The sequence below is a fragment of the Alosa alosa genome, chromosome 1 (assembly GCF_017589495.1).
Source record: "Alosa alosa isolate M-15738 ecotype Scorff River chromosome 1, AALO_Geno_1.1, whole genome shotgun sequence".
Lineage (NCBI taxonomy): Eukaryota > Metazoa > Chordata > Actinopteri > Clupeiformes > Clupeidae > Alosa > Alosa alosa.
Window position 1 is genome coordinate 30,310,328 of NC_063189.1, and position 22,550 is coordinate 30,332,877.

Genomic DNA, 22,550 nt, shown 5'->3' on the forward strand with positions numbered 1-22,550 from the left:
CATACAATTTTCGCACAACTTGGTGGAAAAGTGTAGCACAGGTTAAAGAAAACCTATTCATGTTTGGACTCAAAAGGAACTTCAAAGTATTTCCCATACAGTAGCCTTTTAGCTTACAACGACAGTGAAAGTGGAACTTGGAAAGTGGAAGTCTCTCCACCGAGTGTTACATTAGATGCACAATCAATCGCGAGTCGATGCACGTAAAAAGTGTCAACTGGTAGGTTAGTAACGAAGGTAGCCTAATTTTGCAAAATGTGATGACGGCACACAAACTTAGCCAAAAACGTTTAGTAGCCTATACACTTGTGGTGATAGCCTACAGTTAATGTGCATCGCTGACTATAACCATGTAGAAAATTTGCACCAAATAGGCCTAGGCTGTGGTTGTGTTTCTACAACATGTTGGCACAAATCGTAATTTCTGTCAACTATGACGATCTCCATGCATGTTCAGTAACCTATATTTTTCATTTAGTCAAGCAGTGACATGTGGTAATCAGTGTTGGGCAAGTTACTTCAAAATCGTAATATAATATGTATTACTTATCACTGTCATTTAAAAGTTATTCATTACATTATAATATTACTGTCTCTGAATTGTAAGGCATTACACTACTATTGTATTACTTTTAAGTTACTTTTACCAAAATATCTATAAATATGGATTTGGAATTCTAAATGCAGTTTATTATGCTCAATGCAGCTCATTGCACTTCTAATGGAGGGTGATGTGGTACAACATAACGACTGAGCTAGGCTTAAGGCTACAGTAGAATGCAATAGGTGCAGTAATGGCTCATGATCCAATACAAGGAACAATCATAGCCAGAATTTTGTTTAAAGAAGACAAAAGGTCAAAGTCTGGTCAATTGTGATAGAAATGCTGTAACTTTAGGCTTAGGCCTACTCATTAAAATCAACAGAGAGCCCACTACCTGTATATTGTAACCCAAAACAAGACATGTCAAGATAGGCTACACAGTGCAGCTACTGGCCATTTTGGTGCCCTAACTGGTGAAATACAGTATTAACCTAAGTATGTCATCATATGGCCAACTATAAAGATGTAATCTGCCTGTTCCCAGGGATGGGTAGTAATTTCTGAATTTAATCTGTTGATTTTAATGAGTAGGCCTAAGCCTAAAGTTACAGCATTTCTATCACAATTGACCAGACTTTGACCTTTTGTCTTCTTTAAACAAAATTCTGGCTATGGTTGTTCCTTGTATTGCATCATGAGCCATCACTGCACCTATTGCATTCTACTGTTGTTAGCCTTAAGCCTAGCTCAGTCATTATGTTGTACCACATCACCCTCCATTAGAAGTGAGCACATTTGCAATGAGCATAATAAACTGCATTTAGAATTCCAAATCCATATTTCCAGATATTTTGGTAAAAGTAACTTAAAAGTAGTCCAGTAGTGGGCCGGTCCAGGAGAAAATTGCCAGGGCCGAATTTTGTTCCCAGTCCGACCCAGAACATGACAATAATATAACAAAATTTGGCCCCTGTCGTATACCTTATGCAAGTTCATGTGGTGTGATCAAAATTAAGAATAATTCACGAATTTACATTTACATTTAGTCATCTAGCTGATGCTTATCCAAATGACTGACAGAGCTTTCAATTAACCACATTATAATCAATAGGCCAAAATCATAATTGTGTATCTGTGCCAAAATTCGTAATTCAAGTCCAGTGCAGAACTGAATAAGAAAATCATACGGCTATGTATCTTGAAGTTCCAGTATGTGAGAGACTTGACGTGCCTTAATATCTCCAACCTCAAGTATGCAGCTAATAAGGAAATATAATTGTTATTTAATTAAACAAGGTGAACTTCTCCCCACTGTGGAATGCATCATTTTCCTTCCTTGTAGCATCATTTCCCTTCCTTGTAGCATCATTTTCTGCATTCCACAGTGGGGAGAAGTTCACCTTGTTTAATTAAATAACAATTATATTTCCTTATTAGCTGCATACTAAGTGACTGACCTATCTGGGTACACTCAACACCTTACCATCTATTGATGTCATTGTGGTTGAGATATCTGACATTTTTCTGTTAAAGATTGGCATGGAGACAATGGGACATGGTTGCCTTTGTCAGTGTCCTTATGTGAACTTGCACAGGTCAACTTGCTCATCTTTACTTGCGTACCACTTCACACCAGTGCTTCAGACCAGAGCTGATGCTTCAGCAATAGCTGTCACTGAAAAGCTGTAAGTGTTGTTGAACACAGCTGTTCTCACATTAGCTGATTGCGATAAACATAAACCATTGTTGCCTAATTACCAATTATTCAGTACACCTGTCTGTAGTATCTACTTTTTTGTGTTTTTCACATATAGTATTTTTAAAATTACAAAATTACTATTTTGCATTTGAAACACATATTACATGTTTCAGAAATACTACCCATCCCTGGGAACAGGCAGATTACATCTTTATAGTTGGCCATATAATGACATACTTAGGTTAATACTGTATTTCACCAGTTAGGGCACAAAAATGGTCAGTAGCTGCACTGTGTAGCCTACCTGACATGTCTTTAAGTTTTGGGTTACAATATACAGGTAGTGGGCTCTCTGTTGATTTTAATGAGTAGGCCTAAGCCTAAAGTTACAGCATTTCTATCACAATTGACCAGACTTTGACCTTTTGTCTTCTTTAAACAAAATTCTGGCTATGATTGTTCCTTGTATTGCATCATGAGCCATCACTGCACCTATTGCATTCTACTGTTGTTAGCCTTAAGCCTAGCTCAGTCATTATGTTGTACCACATCACCCTCCATTAGAAGTGAGCACATTTGCAATGAGCATAATAAACTGCATTTAGAATTCCAAATCCATATTTCCAGATATTTTGGTAAAAGTAACTTAAAAGTAGTCCAGTAGTGGGCCGGTCCAGGAGAAAATTGCCAGGGCCGAATTTTGTTCCCAGTCCGACCCAGAACATGACAATAATACAACAATATTATTATTATTATTATTATTATTATTATTATTATTATTACTATTATGTAATTAAGTTGTGGAGATTTGATAACCACTTGCTAAGTATAATCTTACACAGGTTGTATTCTATTTTCTTTTTCTGTACTGTATGTAGAACTAGGACATATATACATTGAGATCTTGTCTGATCTTGTGAGATCTTGAGATGTCTGATATGCTCATGGAAGGAGTAGGCCTAAAGCATATGTCAAAGCAAACACATTAAGTCACAGCTAGTGTGCTAAATTGTATTGGTATCTGATACAATGTCTTCCCAAATCTTTTCAGATTATATAAAAATGACTGCCCCATCTTAGGTGATGTTTTTCGGCTAATTGCTCTTTAATTAAAATGGATAATTGGCCATTACAGTAACCGTCTCGTCGGCCAGGTAGATTATAAAATGTGTCCTGTTGGGGGCAGTAGAAACACCAATTGCCCATCATTGCACTATGCAGCCTATGCAATTTAGGACACGGGGCGCTGGGTTGCTTACTGTAAGAAAATAAAAGAAATATTGCACCAACCTGGTAATTAAGATAGGTTTTACTATTACTTTTTAATAAGCTGTAGGGCTACATTGCATATTATGCAATAACAATACATTTTGACAAAAAAGATGGACTTTGGTGAAAGATCTGAGACACATTATAGAACATAAGATTATAATTGATAACCTAATAGTTATCCGTTTTCTATATGGCTATCAGTAGCCTAGTCTCTTTTGGGAGATTTATGTTTCATGTAATGTTTTCTATAATTTTCCAGAACTGCATCTATAAGGAAGCCATTTTTCAGGTAGGCTTACCGTTTAAATCAAAACGTCAACATTACAACATTTTTGTGCTAAATAACTCCACAATAATAACGGTCCGCTTGTTCTAGCTTACTCTAACGTTAATTCTGTCTTGATTCTCAATCATTTACATGGTATAATACGGTAAAAGTGGGCTGGGACCTCGCTCACATGTGTGTTGAGACATAATTGACATGGCGGAATCTCCTCCTGATTGCGCTGCGGGCAGACTGACTGCGGATTGCCTAACTTATATCTGCTAAAAAACTGGGGCTCTGGAGTTTGTGAAGATCATTTTATTGCAGAAAGGTTAGTTCCTCTTACATGTTTGTTGTTAAATGTTTCTTATATTTTCTATTTGGCGGTGAGCACGCATTTGATATATTTCTTGCCCAAAGGTTTGAGACTTTTCTGGATTGCGAGTGACGCCGGGAGTCTAGGTTAGTTGGCCAGCAAGGAGGGGAAGGAAAACTTTGCTTCGGGGAATATAGAATCAGTTAATGTTTATAGTATATTATTTTTAGATGGCAGAATGCTTTGATCCAAAGTGTTTCTCTCTCTCATTGCAATTGTTAATTCAACTTTTGAATGTTCGAAGTTGTGTAGAAGTTGATTTTAGGTCTCCAAAAAGAGGAAAGGAATTTGTTTTTGTTCTTGTTTGAGACGGTGCAGCATTCAGCATTATGAAACCGTTGTGACTTTTTGGTTGAGATGGAAAATAGCAACAGTGCAGGTTTTGCTGCACTGTTTTACTATAGCTTCATTTCCCATTCTGCAAAGGAAAAGTTTGCTGGAGTATGGTTATGGCTTACAGAACGTTGAAGATGCTGTGATTCGCATTGCCACTCTGATCAAGCAATGCGGAGTTGAGAATTATTCGGAATTTCTATAAGTGACCTCTTTGGCTAAAAACCATTAGACTTCTCTGATATCCATTTTTATTAAGTCTGAGTATTGGTGGCTGATGTGTATTCTCCCTATTTGCTGGTTGGATTGTACCTCAGGGATGAAACGGAGGTGGTAAACTCCATCATGCCCTGGCATTCCTGAAAGCCTTTTGGAAGCTCAGCTGGGACGGCCAACGTGTCTGTTTACAAATTGAAAGCCTGGTTTCAAAGTCTGAGCTTCGACTTTTTCAGAATATCGAAATTGTATTAATGTCAGTGTGATTCTTCTGCGGAACTTTATGAGTGAATCCTCTACTACACGTTTGATAAAAGTTTTGTGTTCAACGCGCAGGGATCCGTGAAAACTGTTTATGCGGGGTAGGAGGACAATAACATTGCATGATAGATACGCAGTCATACCGCTGAACTGACATAATTTGCCTTGCGTACGTGGTTGCTGCCACGAATATTTCTGGATCCAGGGGGCACATTGGAGAAAAAGCAAAGCTTTGCCGTTCGGATGGTGTTTATGTGTGTGCGCGCTTGTGTGAGGAGGCATGGAAATCTGATCCCAAATAAATGACGTCGGATTTACATTCCTCGGCTGAAAGGCAGAAGGCTCAGGGTTTTAAGGAAGAGTTTAAAAGTTTATTTTTTTTCAAACCAGGTGTGAATAGTTGTGAAGTGCTGCTGGCTCAAGAGCCCATTGTTCGTAAGAGAGTCAGAGATGTGGGAAAGTTGCTGACAAGAATTGCAATGGTGTTATTGGCAATAATAACGAAGCACTGTGACAGTTATTATCAAATTATTACTAAATATGTGATAATCGTGGTAATATGAATAAATGCATAAACAATAGTGATGGTGAAAAAAAACCCTAGCAATCATATTAGACACTTGCATTCTCCAGTGGCTACTGAAGTGATCTGTTAGTTGCCTCAGAGTCTGTTGTGTGAACTATTTACAAATTAACTACTATGATTCTGCACTTTGTGTAGTTTTCTCCATATGAGACATCATTCTCCCCACAGTCTTTGCTCTACACTCTCATTTCCCACTATGCACTGGCTCACTTCCTGATTGGTCAGAGTCGACAAAGCATTGTCATCTTCTGAGGTCATGAAGCTTCCACCTGGTATTGCAGACACTTTCTCTTGACGTTGTGGACGCCCCAGCTCTCTACCCCTGCCCTTACAAATCCATCCGCAGCTGATTTCAGAGCAGCCGCTGTGTAATGACTGCTTTGACTGAGCCAAGTGAATGAATGGGATCTGCTTCATCAGAGACAACTCGTTTTCCTCCACTTGGTATCTCCCTTTCTCTCTCTCTCTTTGGCTTTTACAGGAAAGTCCCTTACAAGGAGTTGTGAATCACTGAAGATGACTTTGACAGGAAAAGCTGGTGCTGTTTCCAGAATCTCATTCGCCCACCACCAGGGGTTCCCCAAGAAGTTGGGACTTCTGGATGTGAAACTGATAATTCCGTCATATGACTAGCTCAAATCTGAAGCAAATTTTAGGAACTGACGTGTGATCGGATTTGTTGTCAGGGGTTGCGGTAGATGACACTGTTTGAAATAGGCACTGTTGGAGGTGATGCATGAGCCACGGTCGAGAGGAGTGGTCAAACTCACCCTGGCAGGTGCAGGTGTGTGTGTGTGTGTGGCATTATACTTCATCCATCAGAGTCATTTGTTCTCCTGGTGTTTGTGTCCATGTGATAGTCTGTTTAGTGCCGATGGACTGGAAAATGATTAACTAGATATCTTGCTTGGTGTAAGAGACACTCAATAAGAGTTGTTAGCACATCTTTTCACTATATACAGTATCTATGACGGACATAATGACAAAGAACACTAGCTCGGCAATAGAGGATGGCATAGCATATATCTTAAATCATCATGCTTGCAGATGGTTAAGATAATGAAATAATGAAAGTAATCTGCAAGATGCATGCTATTACTTATTCAGTAGGTGTCTTCAGTTTGTGTGGTCAGTCCAGCAGGTGTTGGCCAGTCAGATTTTAAGAGATGATTTCTTTTCACGAAAGGCACATTATACACAGATGTTGCATCATTTCTCAGAAGCAAGTGCACTCCACATTGAATGGAATTACTAAGCTACCCTTCTGTTATGGCCTGAGAGTTCATCCAACTTTCTGACAACCTGTAGAATGATCTCAAAGGCGCACATTGATCACAGTGATTTTGCAGTGATTTACAGTGCTGCTGAAAGACAATCCACTAAACTGGATGAGATCAAAGGAGGCCTGACAGATGTCTTTCTCACCACCATGTCCCCGAACCCCACCCTGCCTTTCAAATGATCGGTTGTAAAGAAACAGCTACTCCGGGTGCAGTAAAAAAAAAAACCCTGCTGAGATTTGTGATTTGAGACTTGATGGGGCTTCTGTTGTATAACACAGCAAGTTACTTTTCCACCGGCGTCTCTCTCGGACGCCTCCACTACCTGGGTCGCTCTGATGCATTATTCAGGCGGTCCGGGTGGCATGTTTCATTACGAGGCGCGAGCGGAAAAACACTGAATGTTTGGTCAGTAGGCATCGAGGTGGGCGAGGTGGGCGTCCGTGACGACATTAGTATGCATGGGGCACTGGCTGGGCGATGGAAAGTTCTGATGGCTCCTTGCTGCTCGGTAATGGCCCGTAATTTGGCCACGCAGAGGCACTGTTTTTAGCGCCGGCGGAAGCCATTCATGCGCACCGACTGAAGTCGCATGGCCGGAGGAAGCAGTTATGCATTCATGCATTCAGATTTTATTGCAGTATTACAGACCTCCACAGACACACACCCACACCCACACAAGCACACACACAGACACACACACAAGCACACCCCCACCCACACACACACAGACAAAAAAACAAGTGGATCTCTCTAAACCTGCTTGCAACCCCCTGAAGGTTTCAAAGTGCCCCCTATACAAACACACATTTCCTGCCCAGCTTTGACCATTATTATGTCACTGTGCATACCTTGGCCATTGTAGTCTCTCTTGTTGCCACAGACTTCCTGTGTTCCTTTCCTTTTGATTTAGTTCTGACTAAAGCCCCCTCCATTCCATCCCTCTGGTGCCCCACCCCACCACCACCACACACCCCATCACCCTTGTTTCCCCCTCACCCAATGTGTGAAATCTGGAGGCTTGATTGAGGATGAGGAATTCGACCTTTGACCTTTGCGAGCTACAGCGTGAGGGGAGCTCTCACCGCCGCTATGCGTTTTAGCATGTTGGAGTTTTTTCGGCCGGCTCCTATTATTGTTTAGGATTAGATGTGCCTTGTTCGGTGGCGGTGTTTTGGATGTGTGCGGTTATTAAGACGGGCTCGGTGCATATAAGACCGTGGGAAAGGCTAAGGTTGGCCTGGCATGTGGACGCTGAGGAATGCCAACAGTTTGAATATCACCTGCCAGTCGTAGCTCTCTTCCCAGCAATGCAGAGGTAGTTACAGTGCCTTATTTTCTTTGCAGCATAGCTCTGGCGCACCCATCCCTTTTGCAGCGGAATTTGGCGGATTTTGCCTGTGCATGCTGTGGGAAGCTAACAGAGGATGTACCAGGTTCTTTATTTACTGCTGAGGTCAGTTCATTTGTTGTGTCCCCTCTCCACTGAGGCTCCGTGGCTGATTGACCCATCGTGCTCCCGCACTGAATCCCTGTACCCCTTCAGGCTCTCTGTCTGTGGCTTCTGAGGAGAGTGTGAGGGAACTGCATGCATGCGTGCTAGTGTGTTCTGTATCGTGTCCTCAGTAGGCTGCAGCATGCGTGCTAGTGTGTGCTGTGTCCTCAGTAGGCTGCAGCATGCGTGCTAGTGTGTGCTGTGTCTTCAGTAGGCTGCAGCATGCGTGCTAGTGTGTGCTGTATCCTCAGTAGGCTGCAGCATGCGTGCTAGTGTGTGCTGTATCGTGTCCTCAGTAGGCAATGCGGCATGCGTGCTAGTGTGTGCTGTGTCCTCAGTAGGCTGCAGCATGCGTGCTAGTGTGTGCTGTGTCCTCAGTAGGCTGCAGCATGCGTGCTAGTGTGTGCTGTGTCCTCAGTAGGCTGCAGCATGCGTGCTAGTGTGTGCTGTGTCCTCAATAGGCTGCAGCATGCGTGCTAGTGTGTGCTGTGTCCTCAGTAGGCTGCAGCATGCGTGCTAGTGTGTGCTGTGTCCTCAGTAGGCTGCAGCATGCGTGCTAGTGTGTGCTGTATCGTGTCCTCAGTAGGCTGCAGCATGCGTGGGAGCGAAGCGGTGTGGTGATGCGGGTGTGAGGTGTGACCCACACACATGGCGGTCCCCAGCCTCCACAGGATGCCGATGGCTGGCGAGACAGAGGGAGGCTTGTGTTTTGGCGGGACCGCTCATTGTGCCTTTCCCCAGATTAGCCGATGTCCTCAGTAGGCTGCAGCATGGAGTAAGGGCCAGCCCGATTGTGGTGATCTTGGGTGTGAGATTAGCCCAGCCCACATGGCGGTCCCAGCCTCCACAGGATGCCGATGGCTGGCGGAGACAGAGGAGGGCTTGTGTTTTTGGCGGGACCGCTCATTGTCTGCTCCCCCAGATGACCCCAGAAGGGTGGGTGACGAGCCCAGGCTCTGGTTAAAGAGCTTTCGGTGTGCAGTGAGGGAGGGGAAGTCGTTGTGTTTGTTTAAACTGAGCTGCCCTCTTTTGAGGCGCCCAGCCATGGGACAATCCAGTGGGAATGTGCTAAGCCCCAACCCCAATGAAACCTCCATCCCACCTGGTGGGTCTGCTGACCTCAGTAGGCAATGCGGCATGCGTGCTAGTGTGCTGTGTCCTCAATAGGCTGCAGCATGCGTGCTAGTGTGCTGTGTCCTCAGTAGGCAATGCGGCATGCGTGCTAGTGTGTTCTCATGTCGTGTCCTCAGTAGGCTGCGGCATGCGTGCGGAAGTGTGTGCTGTGTCCTCAGTAGGCTGCAGCATGCGTGCTAGTGTGTGCTGTGTCGCTTCCAGTTAGGCTGCGAAGCATGCGTGCTAGTGTGTGCTGTATCCTCAGTAGGAAACACGGCATGGTACTGGTAATGTGCTGTATCGTGTCCCTCAGTAGGCAATGCGGCATCGTGCTAGTGTGTGCTGTGTCCTCAGTAGGCTGGCAGACAGAGGGAGGCTTGTGTTTTGTGGGACCGCCATTGTGCCTTTTCCCCTGTGATGACCCCAGAAGGTGGGCCGAATGAGCCCAGGCTCTGCTAAAGGCCTCGGTGTGCAGGAGGAGGTGAAGTCGCCATGAAACGTGCTAGTGTGTGCTGTCTTTGAGTAAGGCTGCAGCCATGTGCCGATGGCTGGCGAGACAGAGGGAGGCTTGTGTTTTGGCGGGACCGCTCATTGTGCCTTTCCCCCAGATGACCCCAGAAGGTGGGCCGACGAGCCCAGGCTCTGGTTAAAGGCTCGGTGTGCAGTGAGGAGGAAGTCGTTGTGTTTGTTTAAACTGAGCTGCCCTCTTTTGAGAGCGCCCAGCCATGTGGGACAATCCAGTGGGAATGTGCTAAGCCCCCCCAGCCCCCCAGCCCAAACCTCCATCCCACCTGAGTGAGTCTGCTGACCAGTGTGATGGCCGACCAAGGTGCGTCAACCCGTCCCTGCTCTAGTGGACAATCACAGACCCAGTTTCTTCTGGGAAATTTCCATGTGTGTGTTCTTCTCATAGAATTCCTTTTCTGAATTCTGAAGATTTCGGCACATTTCATGTGTTAGATGACATTTATATCAGTTCTGTACCAAAATCAACAAAACACATATATAGACACACACATACACACACACACACACACACACACACACACACACATACTCTCTCGCTCCCTCTTTCTCTGTCTCTCTCTCTCCCTCTTTCTCTGTCTCTCTCTCTCTGTCTCTCTCTCTCTCTCTCTCACTCACACTCACACACACACACAAACACACAGGTCCAGTTAGTTGCTTCACGTAATCATCAGTCATGCTCGTCTGACCTCCAGCTGTCTCCAGCTGTCATTTTTCAGTGGCATGTTTCTCCTCACGCCCAAAGGTTGGTATGGTCTCCATGGAAACACCTGACCTCCCATGTTTCTCCCACATGCTAGAGCCCATGTAAGCTCTGTCTGTGTGTCTGGACCATGGTGTGTTTTGCATCAGTGTGGGAAAGGCTTTTGTTTACCTCCTAGAGAATGTTTTGAAAGATCCTTGGAAAGAGATGCCCCCCCACACACACACAGACAGACACACACATACACACACACCACCCCGCTTCACACAGTGCTGCTGTTGCTGAGGGGAGGGCTTGCCTTTGGGGGTTTTCCGTGCTCCATCAGAGCCTTGCTGTCTCAGATGGACAGCAGTGCCAAGAACACAGCAACTCTGGGCTCGGAGGTGAGACCGACCGCAAACATTTCCTGTGGTCTGTATCTCACAGTTCTTCCTGAGTGAACTGAACCTTTTTCTGCCATGCACATTGACTCAGACAATTGCTCCAGCCACTGTCTCATTTATAAAGTCAGTTGAAGTGACATGCATGCATGAAATGGTCTTTGATATTGGTGTGTGTGTGTGTGTGTGTGTGTGTGTGTGTGTGTGAAATGTGTCTTCAAACACACTTTGATTCACAGTGTTTATGCATGAGAGCCAGAGGGAAGAGAGGGAGAAAAAACGTGGGTATTATGTAACCAAAAGGACTGACCCGAATCGTGGATGGTGGCTCATCTTCAGGCACCTTGAGGAGCACAGAAGGCTTCCTCCTGAGCTGGTCAACAGCACGAGTTCACCAGCGACACAAGCAGCTGGAGTGAGATCCCAGAACATTCCACCAGCTTCTCCTTCATGTGGAGGATAAAGGAGCCTAAATGCTCCTCTTGTGGAGATTACTAGCAATGTGACTTTTTAAGTGTAAATTACCTACAATACTGAATGAAAAAAAGCTGTCATTTTACTCACGGAGAAGTAAAGTGTTGAGAGTGCTATGCTCTATGAATGTCAGTTTTAACCAGCACAGCCTGTGCTGTGTTGTCAGTGTGTTTGTGCTAGGCGTCTGTACGGAGGTGCTGTGTTGACATTTGCCCAGTGCAGTGCTGTGCAGCGCTGCCTCTGCTCTGTTGCCCTGTGGGAAAGTCGAACTCTGAGGCAAGAGCACAGCTAGCAGGCTCCTCTCCCCTCTCCCCTTAGCCTGAGCCAGCAGCTACGTGGCAGCCGCGGAGCGGTTAGAGACTCCAACTAAGTGGGTTTTACTGCCTCCTGGCCCTCTGCCTGGTTCACATCCAGATGGTTGGATGAGAGGTTCTCTCTCTCTCTCTCCCTCCCTCTCTCTCTCTCTCCTCTTTCTCCCCCCACTTTTTGGCAACGTCACACAGCTTCCTTTGCTATGGCTGCAGAAGACCAGCAGGCATATGGAACAAGCCAGACTGCTCATGCTTCTCATTAAAACCAAAACGTTGCCTTCGGAGCCTTGACTCGTTATGTTACTTTTTTTTATGTTTGTTTACTTTATTTGGAAATGTCTTCATCAATTTGCATACAAAGAATATGGAAGGTTTTTGGATCTGGAACTTTTGAAGTAGACAGACTCCCTGTAAAATTTTCATTTTGGTATTGCCCATTTCCTCTTTAGCTATATTTGCCAAGCTCTGAAAGAAACAATGAGAAGGACATGGTAATCTTACAATCCCCGGTTCAGTCAGAACTGCTGAGTAGTCTGTCTCTACAGACACTGGACTGAACACATTCACTCATTTACAGTTAAACAGCCAGCCTAATTCTTCTGCTTCCTTTTTTTTTCTGAGACATCGGCGAAATGAGTAGAGATGGCATTTTATGAACTGCTACTTTTGAAAACTTGTGTGGATTTAAAACACAGTCACACTGAGGTGGCAACAGAAACAGCAGAAGCACACGTGTAGCCCGATGTGAGCAGCAGGACGTTAAGATGCCACTCTGCCTTTTCTCTGACCGCCTCAGCCGGCTTTAGTGTTTATCCATTACTGGAGCAGGAGTCAGTGCTCACCGCAAGCCAGCCAGGCAGGGAGGGAGGGAGGCAGGGAGGGAGAGCTGGCCAAATACCCATAACAGTGGGTAGAGTGGGGTGGCAGAGCGCAGGAAGCCAAGCCAGGGAACTGAAGCAGAGGCTGGTGATGCTGTTTGGAGGACTGCCACAGCAGAAAGAGAGAGGGAGAGAGAGAAAGAGAGAGAAAGAGAGAGAAAGAGCACAATGGTTCAGCCATGCCTGTCTTCCTGCCAGAGTTCCCTCAGAGAGGAGGAGAGATGGAGAGGAGGCGACTCAGACTCCCTCCTCTCCCTCCCTCCCCATCCCTCCTCTGCTGTTTTGTCCATATGAAAGAATGTCATTGTTCAGAGCCTCCGCCAGTCCCCTCATTTTTAATGCCAGCCTGGCACAACTGTGTCTCCAGACATGTACAGAGCTGCCGGATGGTATTTTGGTTGGCACCGTTTTTTTTCTTTTCTCAGAATTTACGAAACCTTATGACACGGGCACCCGGCAGTTGGTATGTGCTTTGCCTGCCATGGAAATTTCAGCTGCCCTTGTCTCTCTGATAACATTGTGACGGACAAATTTACCCCCACACAAGGACTTTTAATGAACTGGGATGCAGATTCAAAACTCCTGGAGAAGAGAAGAGAGGAGAGGAGAGGGGAGGAGAGGAGGGGAGGAGAGGGGAGAGAAGGAGAGGAGAAGAGAGGAGAGGTCTCTTCTCTCTGGAGGTCTGGTCAGGAGTGGGGCTTGAAAGAGGAGTATTATACAGTGGAGGGGGAGGAGGGGGAAGAGAGAGAGAGAGCATTCCTGCCGTGCAGGGAGCAGCAGACCCTGGCAGCCAAAGGTATGGGACGTGTGGAGCGAAATATGCAATTAGAATTGCACTGCTCCTCAGGACAGAGCTCGTCTTCCACTGCAAAGGTAGTCCACAGGGTCTGCTGTGTCTAGCATGGGTCTGCAATCTGTACAGAGAATGAGGTCACAGTTCCTGCCGAGTAGCCGAGCTTCACCTACCCTTGCAAGGTGTGGTGGGCGAACAGGGGAATCCCCTCAGTTAAATTTAGCATCTACTGTTTATAGGCAGGGGTTGGCCCAGGAAAGAAAATCCACAACCGAACAAAAGCCTTTTTTGGAGGAAAATCGGAGAGGGGGCTGGGGGTGGAGGCACTTCTCCGACTTCTAAATGATGTATTGTAGACAGAAGCCTCCCCACCACCACTCACACACACTCATACACACACATACACACACAAGCCCTCTTTATCTGCCAATAACAGAAGCTAGTGTTGCTGGCTCAACGGACCTGTCCCTTAGCTCTCTCTCTCTCTCTCTCTCTGTCTCTGTGTGTGTGTGTGTGTGTGTGTGTGTGTGCGCATGTCATACTGGTTGCTATGATGACTTCTGGACAACAGGGCGGTGAAGTGATGGCCTCCCACCTGCTATTTTGATCCGGTTTGCTTCCACCCCACTCCCAGTTTTCCGACCCCGACGCAACCACTTCCCACAGCACCTGGGTTGAGCTCCCATTGTGCCTGATCAGATAGACCACTGGTCAGAGACTGTACACTTTTCTGTTTTAAGTTGTTGAGTTTTTTTGTGTGAATGCCCACTATGCACAGAAACAGCTTAAGATTCCTTTTATATCGGTCATTAAAGGCAGTGTCAGATTCTGCTGGTGTTATGTAATGCTGAAGTTTGATCCTGGGAATCTTTTAGCCTATTTCTCCTGGGTGTGCACATCTTTTGTAGTGGTCTGAAATGATTCTGGGTCCCTTGAACTATTTATATCCTGAAAGAAATGTTCTAATCTCTAAAAAGAGTATTATAGTTGCCTTTTAGCAGACATTACTGTAATCTACCCATGCTCATAGTAATGACTGAGATAAGAGTCTAATGCTGTGATTGCACAGAAACGTATTTAGATCAAAGGGTCTTAATTATAGAATGAGTGCTTGTGTGTATTTATGGAGTAATCCCAACGGACAAGGCCATGCGTTAGTCATCTCTCAGGCATGACCTGGCATACGGGGATGCCTTCTATTTGCTGGGAAGCAGAGCCCCTGCAAGGCCATGGCACCTGGGAGGCAGGGCAAGTCAGCCCAGCACACTCTGGCTTGACCACTGGAGCTCAGTCCTCACTCAGATAGGCCTGCAGCCTTTCATGTGGCCTTAAAGCCTGCGTTCAGAACACCACTTACTACATAGTGAATAACTATATCCCTCATTCACTACATAGTGCACTAGTGAATAACTATATCTGCTCATTCACTACATAGTGCACTAGTGAATAACTATATCCCTCATTCACTACATAGTGCACTAGTGAATAACTATATCTGCTCATTCACTACATAGTGCACTAGTGAATAACTATATCTGCTCATTCACTACATAGTGCACTAGTGAATAGCTATATCTGCTCATTCACTATATAGTGCACTAGTGAATAGCTATATATGTTTTTGCGTGCGGACCATGTTTTATATTCGAGTTGCCACACAAAACATTAAGTGGCGGACCATATGTCAGTTTAGTCAATTCATGTCAAAAAACATTTGACACCTTTTCAAAATACTAGTCCCGTTGTGCATCCACAAAATTATTAGTGAATTTTAGGTTAACAGTTCCCACAGGATTACTGTACTTAAAATTAACTGAACCGTGACTTCAAAACCGATGTACACACTGAACTGTGAATTTGGTGTACCGTTACACCCCTACTGTAGTAATTGTGCACATTCATTCACTAAATACTGCTCTATATAGACAATATCATACACTGTAGTTATTCAGTACATAATGCATAGCGAATAACTATGTCTACTACTCATTTGCTAAATACTGGACTTTAGTGAATGAATAGCCACCATACAGTATAGTTATTCACTACATAGAGTGGACTATATGTGGATGAGTGGATGTGCTGAGCACAGGTAAGGTGATGATGAGGCATGGGATCACTTTTGGAGCACAGGTAAGGTGATGATGAGGCATGGGATCTGTAATCAGATAACATGTGTGTACTGATACTGTTCCAACATGGCTGGCCTGGGCAGCGTTTCCCGGCACCGCTGCTCAAACATGACACATGCTGCACTTTCACCTTCGGTCCATTCTAGCGGCCACTCTCTTGAGGACACACTGTCCCTGGTCTGGTTGAGGAGCCCCCCTTGTGTGTGCTTGTGTTTTGGGATGTGGGTGTTTGAACTGGGGGCGGGGGTAAGACTGACCCAGTTGTGACGGAGATTGTGAGGGGGCAGTGCTGGACCATGTGACTGACTGTGTCATTTGATTGGCTGCGGGCTCTCTGTGAGGTCAGTGGCCACGCAGCTGTTTGCCTGCGCCGCAAAACACCTGCTGACGGTGGACTCCTCCTGCATGTATGGATCTTTATGGGCCTTGATCTGGTCACCTCTGCGTTCAAGACCAGCTGTGCGAGGAGGAAGAAGAGCAAGAAAGCCCAGAGGCCAAGAGCCAGGAGGCCTGGAGCAAGAACGCCCGCACATGCAAGAGGGCTAGACGTGCACTAGTGGCCATAGTACCAAACAGTTTTTCCTGACAGAAAACACATCATTTCTTTAAAGTATAAAACTGCAGCCTCCCACATACACGCACACACACACACACTCCGACTCTTCTTAAATGTGGAGCTGGAGAAAGCTAAGCAGTAATCATAGTGGCCAATGCTTTAGCTCAGTCGCTCCTCCACATCTGCCAAGGCCAGATGGTCTGCTGGAATGCAGGAGCTGTTTCCCAGGAAGAGAGAAAGAAAGAGAGAGAGAGAGAGAGAGGTGAGAAGCAGTCAGGATTTCTCTCTCTCTCTCTCTCTCTCTCTGTCTGACCTGGTCAGATGCTGTGTCTCTGTCTCTGTCTCAGAGTAAACAGGTATGGCAGATAAAGGAGCGTCCAGGGAGTGGAGAGGGAAGTGTGTTTCCTGTCCAGAACACAACGATTCTGACCTCTGCTGTTTACTGCTGTTTTTGATTCTGACCTCTGCTGTTAACTGCTGTTTTTGATTCTGACCTCTGCTGTTAACTGCTGTTTTTGTTCAAATCGAGGCAAAGGGACCTGCATCAGAATTGAACTGACATGCATATATGTACCCTTCAACTAGCATGGTCATACAGTGTGTGGCATACTTGGCTGCTTATATTCTGGAGAATAAATAGATAATTCAAGATCACTTTCAGTATGACAGCCTAAAGTTGCAGGGTAAAGGGACCTGCAATACTTTTGCAATTTTCACATTATGTCACATTCTTCTGAGATCAGAGCAGAGATCAAATCTACTATCTGTGTGTTTATGTCTTGAGAAGCAGGAGAGGAGCGTGATCAAACCATCCATAAAACCTGTCAGGTTGATTCTTTATCTGTGTCAGGATACTTCAAAGACCTCTGCCACAACCAAAAGGCTTACATTTCCTAATCACTTACAGTATGTGTTTCTTTTGTAACAGCTTGTGTCTTAATGTAGATTTTTACTGTCTAATGTTTCATCATGTTTCATCATAAATATACTGTATTTGAAGCGTTAAACCTGTGTTGGGTATAAAGAGATGTATGGGTGCAGAGGTTCAACGTAGCTGTCTTTCGTTTATCTCAGAACAGAGTTGGGCTGATGGGTCAAAACAGCTGTTTGGACATTGTGACTGGTGTTAATTTGTGTGTGTGTGTGTGTGTGTGTGCATGCATGCGTGTATGTGTGTGTTTGCATACCCCCATGTGTGTGTGTATGTGTGTGTGTGTATGTGTGTGGTTGTGGGTGGACATGTTTGTGTGATTGGGCTGGGCTTGACATTCTGAGTGACCACCTCGTTTATTTATCCTGTTCTGCCTCATGAGACACCAGACACATACAGTACACACACACACACAGGGCTTTTCCAAAAACCGCAGGCACATCTTCATCCTTTCCATCAGATTAGATACAGCCAGATTGCTCATACACAGAGGCATCATGATCTCTCAAGGAATTGCTTCCAGAGGGATGGCCAAAGCCTGTTGTATGGACCAGTCAGTGTGTTTGTGTGTGTGTTTGTGTTTGTGTATTTCTCATAGTGTATGTCTGTCTGATGTGTGTTTGTGTGTGTGTGTTTGTGTATTTCTCATGGTGTATGTGTGTCTGATGTGTGTGTGTGTGTTTGTGTTTGTGTTTGTTTATTTCTCATAGTGTATGTCTGTCTGATGTGTGTTTGTGTGTGTGTGTGTTTGTGTTTGTGTATTTCTCATAGTGTATGTGTGTCTGCTGCTGGGATGCCCACTGCACTGTTGCCCCATCTGTGCCAGGCCTCAGCCTCGCTCTCCGCCCCTCACTGCCCGCTCTCACACACTTTCACACGCACCGGGGGCCCGCGGGGGCCCTGCGCCTGGAAAAAAACATTTCACGTTTTCCCTCTCAGCATTTCCGATTTCACAACATTTGTTTGGGGCTCCCTTCGGCACTCTCTCTCCCTCTCCTCCACCTCTCCTCTCCCTCTCCTCCACCTCTCCTCCCCTCCGTCGGTCTTTCTGTTCCTCCTTTTTCTGTTTCTTCCGTCTCTCTCTCTTCCTTTCCCCTGCTGGCTGATTCATCTTTCCGTTACATTTGTCTCACCTCCTCCTCCTCTGCTTGGCGGAATGAGGAGCCAGAGCCGTCGTCCGTGCAGGCATACCGTAAAAACCCGATAATCTTGTCCCGAGGGAGAACTCACCATACGCTCCACTCCTCCGATATGTCTAGGAGTTGGCTTTTTATGGCGAAGGGAAAGATGGATGTTCTATCGGGCAGCTGCTGGTGGAAATGTCCACTCTTGCCTTAACGTCCTCTGTTTGGGAGATCACATAAAAGTCACTCGGTGTGACATTCCTTGTGCTTTCTTTTCCTGTCCAGACAGAATTAGATCTAAAAAAGGCCACTGAGTTTCTTAGCTAGTTCCGCGTTGCTGTGAAGAGAGAGAAAAAAAGAGAGAAAAACTTTCTCTCGGAAAAGAGGGCAAAATTGCTGATCCTGCTGTTGGTCTGGGCCAAGTCTTGACACGTCGCTGTGCAGTCACTTAGGATATGTTCTCTCCAGAATGATTGGTATGGGCTGGAAGGTAAATTGCCTGTATCCTCTATTCAAAGGTTTGTGTGTGTGTGTGTGTAGGTTACATACCTATCCCCCTTGAATATGCTATGAATTCCTTGAGTGAATGGTACACCCTGCAGCAGGTCTTCTCTGTGAGATATCCTCTCTCTCATTCCCACTGAACCAGCCTCAGTTCTGGTGTCAGCCAATTGCATGCCGGTCCTTACAGGCTAAGTACTGTACTCCTGCCCTCATTAACAGACAAGAGCACAAGTGCTTCCTTCCTGCCACTGACCCGTCCTGTTAACAGATGTCAGTTCATCTAGCGACAGAAACGCTAGTTTAGGCCAAGCTAGCTTGTTAATGTTTGTCATTAGCCACATCCTTCACGCTAATTCCCTGAAGCAGGAGCCCACTACTGCCGCGGGCGTCTCACTGGGCGGAAATGGTTGTCCTTGACCACCACCACCACCTCCGTCTTTGGACAGCTCGGGAGCGAAAGCCTCTCGGATAGTCACATTTTCAGTGGAACTGGTCCCAGACAAGGGGGGCTCTGTCCGGTTGTTAACTGAGAAACAGTGTGTCACAAGCCCCACGAGTAGTCCTTCACCTATCAGGTGGACGTGCTGGACAAGCACCCCTCTGTTTGAGTGTAGAGGAGTGCGAGGAGTATGGGGGTGGGGTATTATTATTATTATTATTATTATTATTGACATTATTATTACTGTATGTGGTCCTCCATCATCATTTCTCATACTCACTTGTAGCATTTATCAGTTCCAGTCTTATTATAAAAGGCTTCTTGTGGCGGTAAATCAGGTCAGTGCAGTAAACGCTGGCTGAGTGCCAGTGACCTGACCCATGCTCCGCTAGCGACTTGAGCTGCACAATTCACTCTGGGAGGGGTATTCCAGACGCCCGCTGGAATGTTCTGCTATATGTTACATTTTAAAAGAACCATTGGGATAACGTATTCCTACACAAATTAACTTGATTTGATATTAAAAATGACTTTATCAAGAAGCAATACAAATATGAGTTTGGGCTTGCCTCAATTTTGAATTTGAATTTTTCCTGAATTTCCCCTTGGGGATCAATAAAGTATCTATCTGTCTATCTATCTATCTATCTGAATGATGGTCATTTAGCATCTGGCAGCTACCTCAGAAAGTATAGCCTTTATATCGCTACCATCGCTACTGTCCTTAACTTACTCATGTAACATTATTCAGCCTATAAAAAAACATTTTGGACACCATGTTCATTGTGTTGAAGGTCATATAGACATTGAACAAGTATTACGTTTCTACAAACTGTCATTTGACCTCTCATCCTTGTTATTATAAACACTAGAAGGAGCAAAGGTCAGCAACCTCATTTTGAATGGTTTGCCGGCGGTCGTTTGCTGCTGAACCATGTCATAGCTCATTAGGCCTACCATAAATTTGGCCAAGTTTTAACGTTCTGCTTGACGCCCTGGTTACTCAAAACGCCCAATTCACACAATTCGCGATGCCAACGGTTTTGCAGCTTCTCGCCGCCAAGATGACAAGTCGCTGGCTCTCATAGAAAATGAATGAAAAGTCGCTGGCGGTGTGTCCATATAGTTAAATGGAGCAGCGAGGTGGTGGTGGGTTTCTCATTCTTCTGGGGTGTCAACAACAACAAAAAGAAAATCAGTTGCAAAACTTAAAAGCTCTGTTGAATCAAAAGATTACATATCATTGAATTCCTCTCTTGAGTCAAAGGGAAACTAACTAAAGTTTAGTAAAGTGTAGGCTACCCTCCTGACGCAGATTTTTAACTTTGAGAGACCTGTTCAGACTTGAGAGAGAGGGAGAGGGAGGGGGAATGAGAGAGAGAAGAAGGGATGAAGGGAGGGGTGTAGACTCAGAGACGAGAGGAATTCCATTCCCTGCACAGGGTCCTCTGCTGCAGCCTATAGGACATATCATTACCTCAATTACAGGGAGCAGGGATGACTGCCATTCCCATCCAGACCGTGCCACCATGGCAACCAGCTAGCTCCTAGCTTGGATAAACGCTAACGCACCTTCTTCTCTGCAGCCCCAGGCGATGTGCTTTTTTGTCTTTCTTTTTTTCCTCCTTCCTCGTATCCCTCACTCAGACATCCCAAGTCTCCCGGAAGTTCCGGGAGTCTCCCGCATATTGATAGCGGCTCCCAGACGCCCGCAAATTACTGTAGATACAATCTCCCGGAATCTATAGTGAGCGATCAAGAGCGCGCATGCGAGACCGACACCCACACGACGGGGAGAGAGAGAGAGAGAGAGAGAGAGAGAGAGAGAGAGAGAGAGAGAGAGAGAGGTGGTGTGTGTGTGTGCCTAAACGCATCCAAGACAGAGAGCGTCCTGTTTCGCTAAATCAACCAATCAGTTTTCAGTGTAGGCGGGCTTTTATCTCTTTTCTCCCGAATTTAATTAATCAGTTCAGTGTATAGGAACAGGAGCGTCATGGCAGAGTCAGTTCAAAGTGTAGGCTACCCTTGTCTCATAAGAGTAAAAAATAATGATAGGCCTAGTCTTGCACACTGCACTGTTTGTAACAGTGACTTTAGCATTGCCCATGGCGGGTTAAATGATTGCAAAAGACATGTTAAGGTGAGTTTAACAAGTGTCAATTCATGTGCATATTATTCAGGCCTATCGCCTACAAGATGGCTAGTTGCCAAGGCTACATGAAAAGACCAAACTATATTTTATTTTCACAATTTCTATGCCTTCCTTATTTGGTGTACTGACTAGACATTAATGAACATATTAATCTGTATTTAAGTAGGCTAAAGTTTATTTTATTTTTGGGGGGGGTGGGAGGGGGGCTTCTTGATACTTCCCTGAAATGACTTTTTGCAGGTTGGGATGTCTGCCTCACTAAAGTCACTGTTCATTGGGGAGGAAAGAAAGCTTCCTATTATGCCCTCGGAGACTCCTCCCCATACCTTTGCCAGGTCTGAACCCCATGAACTTTCCCTGAATCCAGCGCCTGTGTTGACTCTGAGCATCGCTAGCCAGCCACCCTCTCCTCTCATGGTTGGCATATTCCGCCGAGAGCTTGGAGCTTTAAAAGCCTCTCTGTCTTCTCCCTCTTTCTCCCTCCCTCTCTCTCTCTCTCTCCCTCTCCCTCCCTCTCTCTCTCTCTCTCTTTCACCGGCTCTGCCCCAAGTGAGGGGCTGTTTGCTCTTCAGAAAAAAAAAGTTAACACAAGGCTAGCATTCCTTCCTCAAAAGACCTGGAGAGAGAGAGAGAGCACACTAGAGAAAGAGAGAGAGAGAGAGCACACAAGAGAGAGAGAGTGCAGGGGGAGAGAGAGAGAGAGAGAGAGAGAGAGAGAGAGAGAGACATTTCCCTTCTCTACCACCTTCACCTCCACTGTCCATCAGCGCCCCACCCTTCACCCCAGACCCCCCACACCTCCACCTCCACCTCCACGCCCCCTCAGCCTCAGCACTCTCCCAGTGTGAATGGAGGTGGGGGAGGAGGAGGGCTCCACATTCTCTCTCTGAGGTGCGCTCACAAAGGTGCTCCATGCAAGTGCTCAGGGCCCATGCCCATCTTTGAATACCTATTGTTGGGTGGAGCAGGCGCTTTGAATGGGAGATGTGTGTGCGGACGGCAGGTTCCCACCATCTCTGAGCCTCCCTCCTCCTCCTCACTGCCAGTGGGGGAAGAGGCTGCCGGGTGCTCAGGTTCAGCATGGGGTGGCCTCCTCTGGTCCCTCCTGCTACTGGACCAGCAGGGCTGCAGGTCACTGGTCTGTGGACAAAGGTAAAACCTGGCAGTGCTAGGGTCTGTAATATGTTCAGATTTGCTGCTGTGAAACA

The 22,550-nt window shown here is 45.7% G+C and overlaps 1 protein-coding gene across 1 annotated transcript in view; it reads left to right on the forward strand.

The window, feature by feature from the left end:
* The first annotated feature begins 4,009 nt into the window (after positions 1-4,009).
* Positions 4,010-22,550, forward strand: part of fndc3ba (fibronectin type III domain containing 3Ba) — a 120,868-nt gene continuing 102,327 nt past the window's right edge. Inside the window, exon 1 of the mRNA XM_048246785.1 lies at positions 4,010-4,111. The gene's annotated coding sequence lies outside the window, so the exon portion shown is untranslated. The remainder of the gene's footprint in view (positions 4,112-22,550) is intronic.